The sequence below is a fragment of the Cupressus sempervirens genome, chromosome 1 (assembly GCF_028749045.1).
Source record: "Cupressus sempervirens isolate cs-2001-9-10 chromosome 1, ASM2874904v1, whole genome shotgun sequence".
Classification (NCBI taxonomy): domain Eukaryota; kingdom Viridiplantae; phylum Streptophyta; class Pinopsida; order Cupressales; family Cupressaceae; genus Cupressus; species Cupressus sempervirens.
Genome location: NC_143118.1, coordinates 445,573,457 through 445,590,264, shown reverse-complemented (window position 1 = coordinate 445,590,264; position 16,808 = coordinate 445,573,457).

Below are 16,808 nucleotides of genomic sequence, written 5' to 3'. Positions count from 1 at the left end.
TAAACATACAGATATATGCATGGAAAATTAACTCCTTGCAGGCCTCGTAAACTGAATCCACAATCGTTTATTAGGATTAGTTGGCAAGAGGACTCATCCATAATGATAACTGGACAAAAGGCAGACTTCAAATTTATACGCCCCCCTGGTACATGATATTTCATACCATCAATGACTACAGTTAAAAAATCCTCATTCCCAGAACCCATTCCTGTGAAAATATCAAAATGCAGATAGATGAAATTTTCCTGTTTTATCCCAATAAGGTTTTTTTATTGCATTTATAAAACATTTCTTGAAGCATGGAGTTAATTTAAAGAACATAATTAATAATTATGTCCAGGTGAAGTTTGTTCAGGAGATTTCGGAGATTGTATGAAATTAGGGAAATAACTCCAAGAAATCGTAGCACCTACATGCATAGTTTATGCAAAGAATATAAAATCTTTCATTCGGCGATTTATGTATAAATATCATACTTAAGACTCAAACACAGCTCCCATACAACTCTGAAACAATGATATCCACTGTAGATTTACAGAATTTCACAGGATTATATTTGTGAACATTAAAAATATATTTTTATGGCTGTTAAGATATAGATCAGATTAGATTCTTAAATAATTCAGTGTACAAAATTAGATGCCTGAAGAATATTAGCAGACATTAAGTTGGATTTGATTCACGTGAGGAAGAAGATATTTGCATATTATCAAAGCAAAAGGATGAATGTGTTGTCATGATTTCAGTCCCCCTATATTTTTCAAACTTCTAGGATTAGGGTTGAGTCAATGTGATGTCATATCTGTGTCTAGATTGCCCTTAAGGAACTTCTCCTCTCATCTATCCCTTTTTGTGCACCTAGGTGGGCATGCAAAAGTAGTCTAATGCATTTGTTCATATTAGGTGATTAGGAAAGGGAGGGTAAGTTTATACATTTCCCAGATGAGAGGGAAGTTGTTCTGAAACCCTAATGCCTTGATCAAGTGTTCATGGTGAAGATAGGATGCATTTGAAAAGAAGATCACACTTACATTCAGAGCAAAAGGTAGTAGAGAACATCGATATCAAGGCCAGAGGATATGATGCAGATCATGGAAACAAGTTAGAAGGAAGAGCATTTGAATCTAATGCAAAGGAAGAGCTCAAATATCTAGCAATGGGGAAAAACCTGGTTAAAGGTGGTGAAAGACCCTGTTGAAATGTAATTGATGGTGCAGATTAAATCTAAGCATCCACATTTGCAAGTTGAAGAGTCAAATACTATGAAGGACATGTCACAATAGTCAGATGGGGATCAAATCAATGGATGGTGTTTTAAGATGGAATTATAAGTGCTCTTAAGTAATTTAAGGCAGTGAAGCTGCGATAAAGAGCTAACCAAAGCAGTTAAGATCTAAGCTTTCACACCATCACAATGAGTTAGGGTTGACTTCTAGTTAAAGAGGTGAAGCAATGAAAGTTCTTCATCCCATTGTCATTGGCAGTTAAACTTGACATAAAGTTAAGGTTGTAAAGGAGCGAAAGCTTATGATTGCACCATCGCAAGGTTAAATGATGGGATAAATTATTAAGTTGCTAGCTTGCGAGAGGTATTAAGCAGCAGTTAAGTCAAACAATTATCATATGGTCGCATGATCTTAGTAGCAATTAAATTCTTTGGTCGAGAAACCACAAAATAGGATAATAGTCTTTTATGCAGTTTTCGCAGCATCACAAGGTGTTAATGTTAATTCTCAAAGAAGACTGCAAAGGTGCAAAAAGGGTAATTATAGTAGTAAGATTACAAGTCATCGCTACTTCGCAATCGGTTAAAGTTGACCCGAAGTTAGGTTTACAAGGGAGCAAAACTATGTATTCACAACCTCGCAGAGTTAAAGTTAACTTGAGATTTAAAAGTTGCAAAAAGGCGATAAAGGGCCAAATCAGTAAAGTTAACATATTGCATCATCACATGGTTAAGCCATAAGCAGAGATTATGAGTTGTGAAATTGCAAAGAGTACATGACAATTAAGATAGCCAGTGATCGCAACATCACATTGTTTCATTTGTAGTTATGGTAGGTTGATCTCATCATCCTCTTTCCCAGGGAAATCTCTATATGGCCTCCATATGAACTATGTAAAGGTGTCTAGCTGATGTCTAAAGTAAAATGTGTATCTTAAAGGTCCCCGCACTAATGCCCCTCCATAGTTGTATGCATATGGCATGTCCTCCACCAGCTCTCTCCCCACAAGAGGTTTGAATATTGCGATGTGCTCATATGCCTAGATCTCTAGTAATGTGGCCCCAATACTAAAGGACAATATGCCTTTATAAGAAACCTGGTGGAGGTAATAGTATAACATCCCGAGCATGCATGGTCCCCATGAAAACATTGTCTCGTCCATCACCATCCGCTCTAACACCCTACCCCATCCCATGGGGAACCCATGTCCTCTCCTATCTAGAATCAATAAGCCACCCACCACCCAATATATCACTACATTGAGGCGCTCATGTCAAGCTACTAGCACCTCCCATCTTATCTCATAATCTTTGATGCCTAACTCTACATCCCCACATCTAAACATCTAATGTAGCATGGCTTGCCCTATCGTGGGGTCCCTTCCAACTCCCTGTGCAATATAATCTAAAGGATGTGCCATACATCCTCTAAGGTCACAATAGCCTCCCCATTTCGTAGATGGAAGGAACTCATCTCTAAGTGCCATCTCTCTATCAATGTTGTCAACAAACCCCTATTACCTATAATCTCAAGCATAAAGGTAATGTGGTATAGCTCGAGCCCAACTAATATCTCCCACTCATTGGAAGTCATCCTATGATGTAATGATAGGCTCTATGGCCTATGTCCCCTTGTCCTCAACAAAGGAAGGTGCTCCTACATGATCATACACCTTTTGTCAGCTTTCTATGGCTTTCTACCAAGTTTCACCTAGATTTGACTACATCTGACCATGTTTGACTGTGTTGACCTAAGTTTTGACTTCTTCCTAGGGTTTTGAGCATGCACACCAAATTTGGAATCATTTGGAGTCTATTTTCCCTATTTCAAGCTATCGACACATTAAGGTGTGTAGTTGGGCTTACCAATTTTTCCTTGGGCACATTTGGGTGCCTTTTGGGTGCACTTGGGGTAGTCTGCCACCCAAAACTGCCTCAAGGCCTCGTTTGACCCCTATCTAACCTAGAAATGTGTAAAACACATAAAACACACAGAGAGGCCTCGATATAATCATTGGTGGTCCTATGTCTACCCATCACTAGTAGGTATGCACTCGTTCTCTGCGATGTTTCTCCCTTGGTCGCCTATCCATCTTCCTTACTCCAGAGCTCTTTTCTCCCAAATGAGAGGGTAAAAATGACCTCCAAACCCTTTTATATCCCTTTTTCTACCTAGATGGATGTGTAAGAGGCCTCTTATGTGCTGGTCATGATGTTTTCTGCACTCTAGAACCCATAACTTTTGCATTTGAGCTCTAATTCTTGATCCGTCAATTGTTATGGATTTGTCTCTTTGTTGTTGACCTATCATATACATTTTTTGGTCAATTTCTCAAGGGGCATCCATATATACCACCCCTACTAGGGCATGTTGTTTCTAGCTTTTTCATCAGTTATTCATTGATACAACACTCTAAATTACATTCTATCAAAGAGAGGAAAAATGTAGACACTAAAAAGTGGTTCATGTCTATTGTTTCATCACATTTTCATACTAACATGTCCCATTTTCTTATTTCACTAATTTTGATATTTTGGCCAAACTTGATCATCATTCAAACATATTTTGACATGTTCTTCATCATTCACACCCTCTTTCAAATCAACTATAGATCATTTCATAACCAGTTCCTATTTTATCTAAAATTCTGAGAACCAACTCTAAATCATTTCAACATCATCAGAATCTCGTCCGATCAACACTAAACCATTTTAGCATCATCAAAATCCTTTCTAATCAACCCAAAACCATCCCAAATCAACCCAAAACTATCCCAAATCAACCCAAAATCATCCCTAATCAACCCAAAATGTGAGGCCTCGCCCCAACCCTTTGTAGCCTTAGTTGTTACACTATTATTTTGATACTCTCGACTCGAGATGTCGAGACATCATCTGATGCTTAGAACATATTATATTATCTCATGCTGCGTGATGTTATTTTCAGATATTTGATGTCCGTCATTTAATGCTTATGTATATGTATGTTGATGAAATCAGTAAATGTAGGATTGAGACTTTGATTTAAGAGATTTTAAATGGTTAAGAATTAAGCAGGATGAAGAAACCCTTATTGATGTATGTTTCAATTTATGTGGATTTCTGATATGTATACATATATGTACATGTGATTTTATGGGACTACTGATGTGTGCAATGAGTGTGCAGATATTTAGCCGAGAAACCCTATGGAGGAACAGAACTGATCTCTATGTGCTAATTTTTGGAAACCTTGTTCGTAATTCAAGTATTGTATTGTGAGATGTATGTATGTATCTTTCTGTGTTCAGTGAATGTTACTGTTCATAACTATGTTCTTTTAGTGTCGCTTGACACTCGTAAATTGTTTATGTTCTTCAATGTGCTGATTAGGGTTAGTTGTATAACCTTTGGACCCAAGTTGGTTTAAGTTAGTGTCAGTTTGCTAATTGGGTTCTTAATCAAGTTTAGCCACCCTTAATTTGGATTAGTGCTTAATCTGTTTTGTTAGAGTTGTTAGTTGGTCCTAATTATTTCCTAACTTTTGTTTGGCTCTAAACCTTTTTCCTAAGGCTTAAAACATGAAATAATTATACCCAAAGGGTATGGGTATGGGTTAGGGGTCTTTTCCAACCCCCAAGCCCCTTTTATTGACTTTTGAGGCCACTCAAAAAGTCTCATTTTTCCTTTGTGCGAAAATTGCAAGTGGTTATCTTGAGTCACCTCACCTCACCTCCACTTAGTGTTTAACCATAGTGTGGGTCGAGTTAGGAGTTTCTAGAATTGTTAGTGGGTGGGAGAAGTTATTGATCCTTTTGGGTGGTTGTGTTTGAGGCTTATTTAGAGGCCTTTCTTGGTCTAGTTGGGTTTGTTACCCAATCTCTACATTTAGAGAGGAGTTTTGAAGATTGAAGCAAGGAAGGGGAAACTCTACTCAAACTTGTTCATTTTCCATTACCTCTTGGTGCAGGTAGGAATTGTCATCTCCCTTGTTCAGATTTCATTTTTGTTTCATACTTATGCTACCTTGTTGTTGTTTGGATGTTTGTATGTTTGTGGGTATGTTGGGAAGATTTGAGAACCATGTTATTTTGGATGATTTCTTTTCTTATTTATGTTTGAAATTTTCTTGCATGGATGTTTTGGTATTACTCACCCTTGGATAGGGCAGAAGTGACCAATTTTGGGAAAGGTTTTTTTAGTTGGAGTCCAACCAGTGTAGAGTCTCTTCTCAGGATGAGAAGAGGGAGAAAGGGTAGGGTGTTATGGGCCCCTACCTGTCAGCACAAACCTTGTATGATTATGGTATGTTGAAATGGAAGAACGGAAGTTCTTGGTTTATAGCCACGATTGAGCATCTGTTTGGTGTTGTGCTTGACTTCTCCTGGCTGGAAGAATCCACCTTTCCCTAGTGTTGATTCACTGTGAATCATATAGTAATAACCTTGTATGATTTTGCATGTTTGATTTGTTTCTTGGTCATGCTTGTCATCACCTGATTAGATTTTGTTTCCTCCACGGTTCGTAGAAATGTGCTGTTGAATTGGATATGGAACCCTTGTTGAGGGTCATGAAGGAAATTTCATTTAAGTGTTGTAATTCAAGATTGAAATCTTATGTAATTTGTATCTCAAAACTTTGTTGGTTTGGCAACGAAGCCAGGTTTTCTTCCCGATTCTTTTCCGGCTGAGCCTTTGAATCAGGTTGGCTAATAAAATTGGTGTTTGAGTATAATTGGTTATCATGTGACTTAATCGTGATTTAAATTTAGATGGATGTGCATCAAAAATAGGATGGAAATATGATGTTGATTTAATTTGGAAAAATTTCAAGTTTTCTTATATGATGGAAACGAAAATTCTATTATGAATGAAAGATTAGTTTTTGTGATTAATGGGGTTAAATCAATTCTTGCATTATAGTTAAAATGATTCATTTAAATCCTTGGCATATTAAATTTGAAATGGGTCCTATTAGATTTATTGAAAAAAAAAGTATAACACCTCTTAGTAAATCAATCAACTTAAAAAAAAAGTATACTTAGAAAAAAATTAAGGCAAAAAAAAAGATGTTTCAAGAGAGTGAAAACTCTCTGCCTTTTGTATGGGCACCAATTTATTCTGTCTTGGGTGACAGAGAATATTCTCTTAATTATGCTCTTCTATTTAATTTTTGATATAAAACATAATAGAGTAAAGACATAAATATACTTGAATAAATTTACAAAGAAATTCCAAAACAAAATATACATAACATAATATCTTAAATATCTACATTTCTACCTAAAAAACTTTATTTCATCAATGCACTATCTTTTCTCTATGCACGTTAGTTCCCATGATACTTGAATAAGTTTTGTTTAAGAAATTTTTATTGCAAAGTCTTTAGTCATCATAGAGATGATGTCACCCGGTCACATCAACTATGTTTGCAGACCTTGGAAAAGTTTAAATTTGGTTATGAGTCTTTTTTTTTGCATTGATTGTTTGGGCGCCTCCCTTTTTGTATGAGCTTGCGCCTGCTTTGGTTTTGGGCAGACCGCTGTCCTTGGTCAGAACTTGGGCAACGCTTGACCTTGGGAAGCGCTCGCCCAAGGTAGGGGTAGGTGAGTCATAGGAGGGGCAGAGGGTTAGTAGATTAGAGTTAGTCTTGTTAGGTGTTAGAAATAGGTTAGTATGTAGGTTAGTTTGTTTGAATTAATTTAGTTTATGTTTTATTAAATGTTTTAATTAAGTTAGAATGATAAGGGGTTAGTAGAGGTTAGTTAGATTAGTTTAGTTTAAGTAAAGTTTAGTATATGTTAGTTAGTTTATGTTACCTTTAGTTAGTAAGTGGTTATTAAAAAGTTGTTATAAATTTTGTTTAATTGTTTAAAGTTAATTATTAACTTAGTTGCCAGCATGTTTTAGTTAATTAGTTTTATTTTTATTTAAGTTTTAAAGTTTAAGTTATATGTTTTTTAGTTTCATCTATAGGATTAGTTGTGTTTTATTATGTTTGTTTAATAGTTATTTGTAAAAAGTTATTGCTTTAAATTTTTATAGAGTTACATTAAAATTTGATTATCTTGTAATTAAGGATAGAATTATGGCTAGCTTATTATTAGATTTAGATAGTTTAGTTTTTAGATTAATTTAGTTGTTTAATTAACTTAGAAAGTTGTAACTTAATGAGTAGTTAAAAGATTAGTTAATAATGATAAATTAGTCTTAATTTAAAATTATAGATGTAAGTTAGTTTTGATTTCGATTCATTCAATTGTTAGATATTATGGATATAATCGTTAAGTTAGATTTGATTTCTTCTAATTAATTTTTAAAATGTATTTAGTTTGGGTATTGAAGTAAGTTTGAATTTTGTAGTACTAATTAGTTTTAGACTTCAGGTTATTGTCTATTTAAAATAAGTTTTAATGTCGATGTTATTTTCTTAGTTGTTTCATTAAACTAATTTTGTAGTCATCTACATCTTTTTTTAAAATAACTTTTACTATAATGTTGTATAAGAAATGTAAGAACATAAGTTTATCGATATCAATCTTATAACAAAAGTTTTAATATCTTAACGATGTAATCATCCTCATGTTTATAATCTTAAGACATAATGTAGAGAACCTGTACTTAAAATGTTATCTCAATCATTTCAACTTAGAGCACTTTAATTAATAATTATAATTTAAAAAAAAAAATTGTGTGTTTTTGCCCTCGTAGTTTGGGCATGACACAAAACCATCCCAAATCAACCCAAAACCATTCTAAGTCAACCCTAATCAATCCAAAATATGTCAAATATCCCTAATCATTAAACACTTATCCATTCCTAGGCATTTTCATGTCCCTAAGTACCTTTTGAATCTATAAAACTTATCAAATCATACCTCAACACCACCATATCTGTCATCTTGATTATTTGATTACCAACATTGTTGAGTCCCTCAATGTCTGATCATGGCCTTATTCAATCAATTTAATTACATTGAAGATGTTTGTTGATGTTATTATGATCAATGTAGTGCCCACTCATAGTTTACTTTTCCATTATATTTACAAAACTATGTTTATGCCCATTTCATAGATGTGTTAGTTTCAAGGATATTATTTCATAACTTGGACTCGAGATATATCAACAATGATCACTTAGTTAACTATATTTCATGTATTGTTTAATAATTATGGTTACTAGTGCATTAATGATTTGTAGTTAATAAATGTTATTTCTTTCATAGCAATGTCAAATGATGCTTTGATGATGATTACTTCATATTCGTAATGATGCATTATTTTATCTGAGCATTTGATGTTTGACTTATAATTATTATGATACTTATCCCATATTTGCATGTGTATGGTGCGTGTGTCTGTTTTATCTTTCTATTTGTCGTGTTTGATGTGGTTAAGGGAGGGAGTTGTAGTCACCTGCTAATTGTGATCTACACGATGTACTACTCCCTGCAATTGCTTGTTTAGTTTAGATATATTTATATACATGTACATACTCATCTTTTATGTTGAATGTAGGTACCGGGCATCGACTTCCTTGAATTGCTAGGATGAGCGTGCCCTATCACAATAACTCAATGGTAAGAATACAGAGATAATGTTTAGGTCCAATCCCAGCCATAGCCTAAATACTTGTCTTGCAAAGAGGACTCGTAACTAACTTTCCACCCTTTTTAAACTCATGAGTTTATCTTTGTCCATGTTTGATTTTGATTTTTGGTTTATTTTGGTAATGTTGCTTTTATGTGAATTTTGCTATGTGATTTATTTGGTAAATGATTTAATTATAATATTTCAGTTAATCATATAATATTGAGAATTATTAAATATTATTTGATTAAAAAGAAAATATTAAAGTATGAGAATATTTAATTGATTAAAAACTAATTAAATATGTGTTTTACTTTAAAAGTATTAATCTAAATTTAGAAGTCTAAATTTAGAAAATTGATTAAAGAGAAATTAGAATGAGGATATTTAATTAATTAAATATGTACTTCAATTTAAAAGATTTAATTTAAAAGTCTAATTTAAGAAGTTGGAAAAAAATGAATTAAAATATTAAAGATTTAATATTGCTTTATTATCATTATTTATTTAATGATAATTAAATCAGAGTTGCATTTAAACAATGAGCTTTGATCATTATTATTAATTTAAATAATAAACTATGTTTGCTTTAATTAGTGCTTGCACTAATTAATAAACTGGAGGAAAATAAAATATAAAAGAATGAAATTTAAAGATAAAGTTATAGTTCTAATTGTGGAGTAGTTATATTTATTTTATTTAATGATAATTATTTAGGAGTTTTATTTTAATAATAAACTCTAAATAATGTTATTAATTAAATTAATAAATATATTATTAAAAATACTTCTAAAATCAATTAAAGAGATAAAACTAATTATTTTAATTAAGATATTTTGTAATTAAATATCTAAAAGAGTTGTGCATGAAAAGGTAAAAGATAATAAAGTAATAAATAATAATTGATCAGTGAATTTCTTCTTGTGATTGCACAATCAAAGCCCAGTTTAGGGGAGAACTCTTTATCAGAGATCTAGAGCTAATTTTGCAATTACACAGGTTTTGGGGAGCAAAATTCAGAATTGGATCAAAAGAATTGTTGAGAGTTTCAGAGGGTTTGGAATTTGCATGCATTCATAGATTGTCCTAGATTTTAGCTATGATTTTGAGGTTTTGAGAGCAAAAATTCAGAATTGGATCAAAAGAATTATTGAAAGATTTAGAGGTTTGGATTTTCATGAATTGACAGTTTGTCTCAGATTTTAGCTGTGGTTTTGAGGTAAGGTTTGAAAACCCATTGTAGAACTTTATAGAAAGCTCTGTCTACTTTGTGTCTTCTTGGATGTTTGCATATTGCTTATTAATTTACTGCATTGATTGTTGAATAATGAATTATGTTGTAGATTTTGAAAAGGAAAACTTATTAATCAAGAAAATTTGACTGAGGAAAATTATAGAAAAATTATAAAAAATTATTGTGAATGTATTCTTTTAAACCCTTTTTTAATATAGGAAAAATTCGATTATAGTTGAAAGAAAACAACAAATTGAACAGTTAGGTTTTCAACTTTAAATTTGTCATTAAGATCTTGTGATTACCATAATTTTTTTAAATATAGATAAATATTATTCTTATATCTAAAATAATTTAATTGCAAAATTTATTGAAAAAAAAGAAAAAAAAAAGATTAATTGAGAGGAAAACATGTTGAAACCAAACTTATGCATGCATGCTAAAAATAGAAACTAAGTATAGTAAGGTTATATGCATGTGAAAACAAATATGCTAAAAAAAGAAACTAAGTATAGTATGGTTACATGCATGTAAAAACAAATATGCTAAAAATAGAAAGCTAAGTATAATATGGTTACATGCATATGAAAATAGATATGCTAAAAATAAAAACTAAATATAGTATGGCTATATGCATGTAAAAACAAATATGCTAAAAATAGAAAGCAAAGTATAGTATAGTTACATGCATGTGAAAACAAACATGCTAAAAATAGAAAACTAAATATAGGATGGTTGCATAATTTAAAAGATCAAAGACATGCAAAAATACTAATTGCATATGTATTTTTATTTTATATAATTTAATTTTCACATTTATTTATTTTAAATAATAATAATAATTTTTTAATTTTTTAAAATTAAATAAATAAGATTTCTTTAGTTAAAGTGAATGTTAATGTTAGTGATTATTTAAGTCTAGTCAAACTCTTAGTTGCATATAAATAATTTTATAATTATTAATGCAAGAGGGAAGTTAATAAATAAATATTTATAATTTTATTATATTTTAAGAGAAGTTGTGGTAGAGTTCACTTTGTAATCATTTAGTTAATATCTATTTGACTTTATGAGATAAATTATATATAATTAAATTAAATTTATAATTGTATCTCTTGTTGCATTATGAATTAAAGAAAAAGTAAATATCAATACTAGACTTAAATAAAAGTCAAATTAATATTTTAGAAATGAAATTGATAGTATTTAATCTAATAATATACATTTGTGTTATTAATTAAATCATTTATGATTTAAGATTATTTAAATTAATAACATGATAATATTTTTTATTTTGCTTTTTTGATAGGTAAACAACCAAAGCCTAGGTTATTTATTATTATTAAGATTAATTACTAGTATGTGTTAATCGTGAGTAGATTCAAACCCAAGACCTCCTCAATGAGAGGCTCACAATTTACCAAAGCGTTGTAGGCTCTTGCCTTTAATAACATGATAATATTGTATGATATTTTATATGTACAAAAAGATTGGACATTTAAATATTTATTATTTTAAATAAGTATATCAGCATAACAATTTATATTAACATGTATATTAACATTATCAAATTTTCACAATCCATTTGTACGTAACTTGTCTTCTGGATTTGATTGTGTGTGTTTTTTTACCATCAACATTTCAGATCATGTAGTATGATCCAAACATTGATGGTAAAAAAGCACACACAATCAAATCCATAAGACAAGTTATGAACATGTATATTCTTACCTTATTTCTAAACACATCCTTATGACCCAAACTAAACAAGAGAAATTGGTGAAATTAAATCTTGTGGTTGAAAACTATGTATTTTCTAATATTCTATTTATAGTCTTGTGATGTTTATTTTCTTAATAGTTTTTCTTCGTGGGTTATTTAGTTAGCCAAGTTAGGATGTGCACTAAAGGCAATTTTTTATATTTCTTTTATGATTATTTGACTGGATGTCATGATGTAACTTTATGATTTGAATTGAGATTTATGTTTTATGGGCTTTATGCTATTGAGCATTTATGAGAACTTGGGTTTTGAGAACCAATGTTATTTTTTTGGGTTTCCTATTAAGGAACCAAATTTGATCAATATTACTCTTGTGGTATGGAGACACTATTGTGGTTTGTGATTTTTTGGGAAGGTAGTCTAGGTGCATGTCTATGGGAGTGACTTGCAATGGGGGTTGAGGTCCAAAGTGGTTGTCAGGGTAACTCATTGTAAGTTGTGTAACAAGTAATACCATAGTAATTAAAATATCTTGCCTAGCCCTTTTTCTTGAGATACATAAAAAAGATAAGTTAGAGATTTTTTCTTCATCCATGCCTTGAGTTCTTGTATAGACTAAGGATGAGATGGAGATGATACTTTGAGAGGTATGACTAGTTTCCTCGTCATCATGAGAGGATATTCTAGTTTCACATAGAGTCACTAGGGGGTCAGGGTCTTGAGAGAATGTCAGGGTAACCTTAGAATTGGTTCATGTGATGACACACTATAGTATGTAGCCTGAGTCTCCTTCGTGGTTTTTAAAAATATTTTTCTCTAATGGTGTACTTGTTGGATAATACTTTTGATGATGTATTTATTGTGAGTTGTTACTCTTTGATTGGATGTCATTTATTGTTGATAATTGACTTTTATTAATGAATGATCAGTTATTCATTGGTGGTGTTTTTATTGTTGAAGTTAGTGATTGGTAGTTTACTTTTATTGATGACAATTGTTATTTGTTGGTCATTATGCTTGTGATGCTTGACATTGATTTCAAGGTGGTTGTATCTTTTTGGTCTTGGTATGAGATGTTGGTATCGGATGAGTGTCCTTTCGATTTTGATTATCTCTTCTTCTTGAGTAGTTTGTGTTACCCTTGAAGTAGTTTTGGCTATCAAGATTCCTTGCCTAGGATTATTTTATGATTTGATTATTTGTGTGTAGATCATATATTATCTCTCCTACACGATGGGAGTGGGAGCCTAATTAGGTGACCACGCGGTCAGAAGGTAGTGTATTCTTACCATTTGGATCCCCCTCGGATTGATAGATGTTGGTTGCTCCTTGATATAGTGGTACCATTATCATTCTTCCTCTTATCTTGAAGACTTCTATTCATTTGATATATCTATGTATCATGTGTTTTGAGATCCTATGGGATATTGTATTATATATTGATGTACTTATATCTATTTTCACGTACCCTCTAACATGTACAGTGGATGTTATTCATTAGATGTGCTTTCGTATTATTAGTTGTACTTATGCATTTGCTTATATGATTATGTATGTGTTTATTCATTTTATAAGTATGGATATTGTAATTGAGACTTAAACTTATTAATAATTTTTTTTTAAATGTGACTCAACATGAAAGAACCCTTGAGGAATTGAAACTGTATTTGTAATTGATTAGGTGTTTTTGATGTGTATGTATATATTGCTTCTACATTATTGTTAATTTGATGTTGTTTAAACTTTTATTAAAAAAATTATTTCAGTAAACTTTGTAATATATTAGATTTATTTTTATTGCGTTCCCGAGCGGGGTGTTACAATCAACTTTGATCCTATGGCATTTACAATGTCCATTAAATGTCGTATCTCCTTAATCTATGGCATATGTCCTTGACATGCTATCAATCCTAATCACCCAATCAATTTGATCATGGCTTTGATCTATCCACCATCATCCTAGCCGATCTGAATAATCATCACAATTCATCAAAAAGGTAATCCCGCATTTATTTCATCAAATTGGCCAATCATTTACTAATTTGTCCTATAGGACTAGATAACCCATAATCTATTCCTATGCCATTTCAATCTTTTTTTAATCCTAGTATACTAATTATTCTTACTAACCAATATTCTCAATTAATTAATTGATCCATCTATGTGAATTATGGGAATTCTTAATTTCCTAATTCCTATTTTCCCATTTCTAATTTATACTCTACTAATTTCCATTTGAGTGCAATTATGCATTTTTTAATTCAAAATTCCACCCAATCTTGACACATGGCCATAATGCATTATAGATTCTCTCTCTACATATGGCTAATGTGTGTCATATTTGGCATATATTCTTTCTTACACATAACTATAATAAGTGACACTTGTCATAGATTCTTGTCTACACTTGGCCATGATGTGTCATAGGCTTGTCATAGATTCTCTTCTATTTTTGGTCATGTTGACTTATATGTCTCATAGAATCCTACATATGGCATATTAAGTCATATTTGTCATAGAGATTCTAAGGAATATTGTGCCAAATTGCACACTTGAAATGACAAATGTCCATTTCCTCATTCATTTCTAACCTCTTGCATTTTGGCTATAAATTGACCCATTTTGCACTCTTTTGGAGGCTTGAACCATGTTCTCTTGAATCATACCCAAACCATGCTTCTAGTATTCTTGATAGAATTCATCACATAACTTTTTCATTAGCCTTTTTCTTTCAATTATGTGTGCACTATAGGCAACTGGAGCTACATCAACAATTGAGAAGAAAGAAGGACATTGGAACTACACTTGAAAAGGGGGTTTTGTTGTTTTCAATCTCCTTATATTTAATAGTTTTCATGGTAGATTGGATGAGATTTAGCATATGTTATTTGAGTTTTTGGTTGCTCATAGTATTCTATGCCACCTATTTCTATTCCTACATATAGTGTCATATCAAGATGATTGATGAAGAGGATTTGAGAAGGACATAATGAAAGGACCTAGAAGAAAGGTTGAGTTATGAAGAACTACAATGAGCACTTGATTAGTTAGAGTTTTACAAGATAATATAATTGTTTAATCATAATACAAGTGGAGAAGACAGTTGTACTGAAGCCTACAAGAAGTGATCAAAGAATGACCAAATGCATAGGTTTGATTGAAGAAAAGAGTAAAAGACTAGAAGATTAAGGAACTTCAAGTTTAAGCTGAGTGATGCTAGAGTTGACCAAGTGAAAGTATAAGTTGAGCGAAATATAGCATTGACCAAGCATAAGTATTGATTGAGATTTAGTATATGTGCCAAAAAAATCTGTTAGTAGTGATCGAGTAATCTAGTGATGACCTAGTGTTAGAGAATTGTGTTGGCTAAGAGACAACATTTGATATATTATGAGGAGATCGTGATTTCTAGTCAACACAGTTGATTTATTAAAATATGAAAAGCATGTTGAAGATAAGGATGGATGACCTAGAACATTTAATTCAAGAGAAACTATGTTTGAAGCATTTCTATGAAAGAATTCAGGGAGAAGTTTCTAGAAAAGAAAGAGGAAAAAAGGTTGACAGATTCATTGTATGTGTTGAATCTAATCAAAACCCTAAGATCTATGTTGATGTTTAAGAATCAAAAGATTAGAATTACCTACTTAAGAAGGTACAAGGGACAAGCTTGGAGAGGTTAGCAGAGTTGGTGAAGACCTTAATAAGGTTGGAGCAATGTTTGATGCCATTGATTGGTGAACTTGAGCAGGAGGCTAAGAGGAGATGTGAAGAGTGTAAGTGTGATTGCTTGAAGGGTTTCCAAGAAGATCATAGATAGAGATGAAAATGGAGACTAGTCAGTAGATCAACATATGAACCAAATTGTGATCTATATTTGCAAAGTGAGTTGTATTTCTTAGATCAAACCTTATGTTACTTTCTAACCATTGCATCAATATTGAAATCCTTTTTAATCAAGGTTTACCTAAAATTCATATGTAAATCCTTTAATCAAGGTGACATTCTAATGGAATGTTCTTAAGACCTCTAACAAGGCCACTTCTAACAAGGTGATTAAATCCTTTAATAAGGTCATATTTAATAGTGTATTTTGATGCTTTGATATAAATTGTTAGAAAGTAGAGTCCACCAATACAGTTAGGGGGTGAATTAGTTGTATGCTTAATTAGATTCAAATTCAACTTATTAAATCTAATTCTAATAACCAATTCACGCAACCATAAGAAAACTAACATGAATAATAACACCAAATTTGTTAACTAGGGAAACCCTTGATCATAGGGAGAAAGCTAGTGGAAGTGATTCCCACAAGATGATGTACTAATATAAATGTTCCTTGTGAACAAACGTGACCTTGTTAAGAGCCAATTAAATACAATTAGTATATGAGTCCTTGTTAGGAGACTTTGAATCCTTATTACAAGATTTCAACTCTATTTGGAGCCGATAAGAAGTCAACTAAACTCACTGTCCAAATTGCTTCGAAACTATCTTCACAAAAAAATTCCTCTAATAATATATCCAAGGGTGAACCAATTGATACAAAAACTTCTTTTCCAATATAGTTCCTTTTAAGTTCTTAACACATCGTCAACATCATCTTCTGCTTTGAACTCATCAAATTGCATCGACGTTTTGGATAACCACAACAATCAAAACATCATAAGAAGTTCACTCCTCATTTTGAAATGAATCTCGCCCCCACAAGAAGGGAGGTAACGAAAAATTCTAGTGTTTTCCTTGTTTTCTTGTTTGAAGGTTTCTTCCCCTTGGAGAAAATTGGGTTTTTATTCCTTTTATTTTATTTATCTTTTAGTCTTTCTTGGTGGAGATTTGTGGGGCTCCTTTTTGGCCTCTATATTGAGTTGTTGCATTTCTCTTGGCAAATGTTCTAGTTGTTTTTGTTTAGTTGAAAATCTTTTGGTTGAGAAGTTGTTAAGGGTTTCGAGCCCCCTTCAAAAACTATTTTTTCCTTGATGAAAAAGCACAACAATCACAACATGATCATATGACACTTACAACCAAGAAAAACATATTTCTTTTATACCAAGTC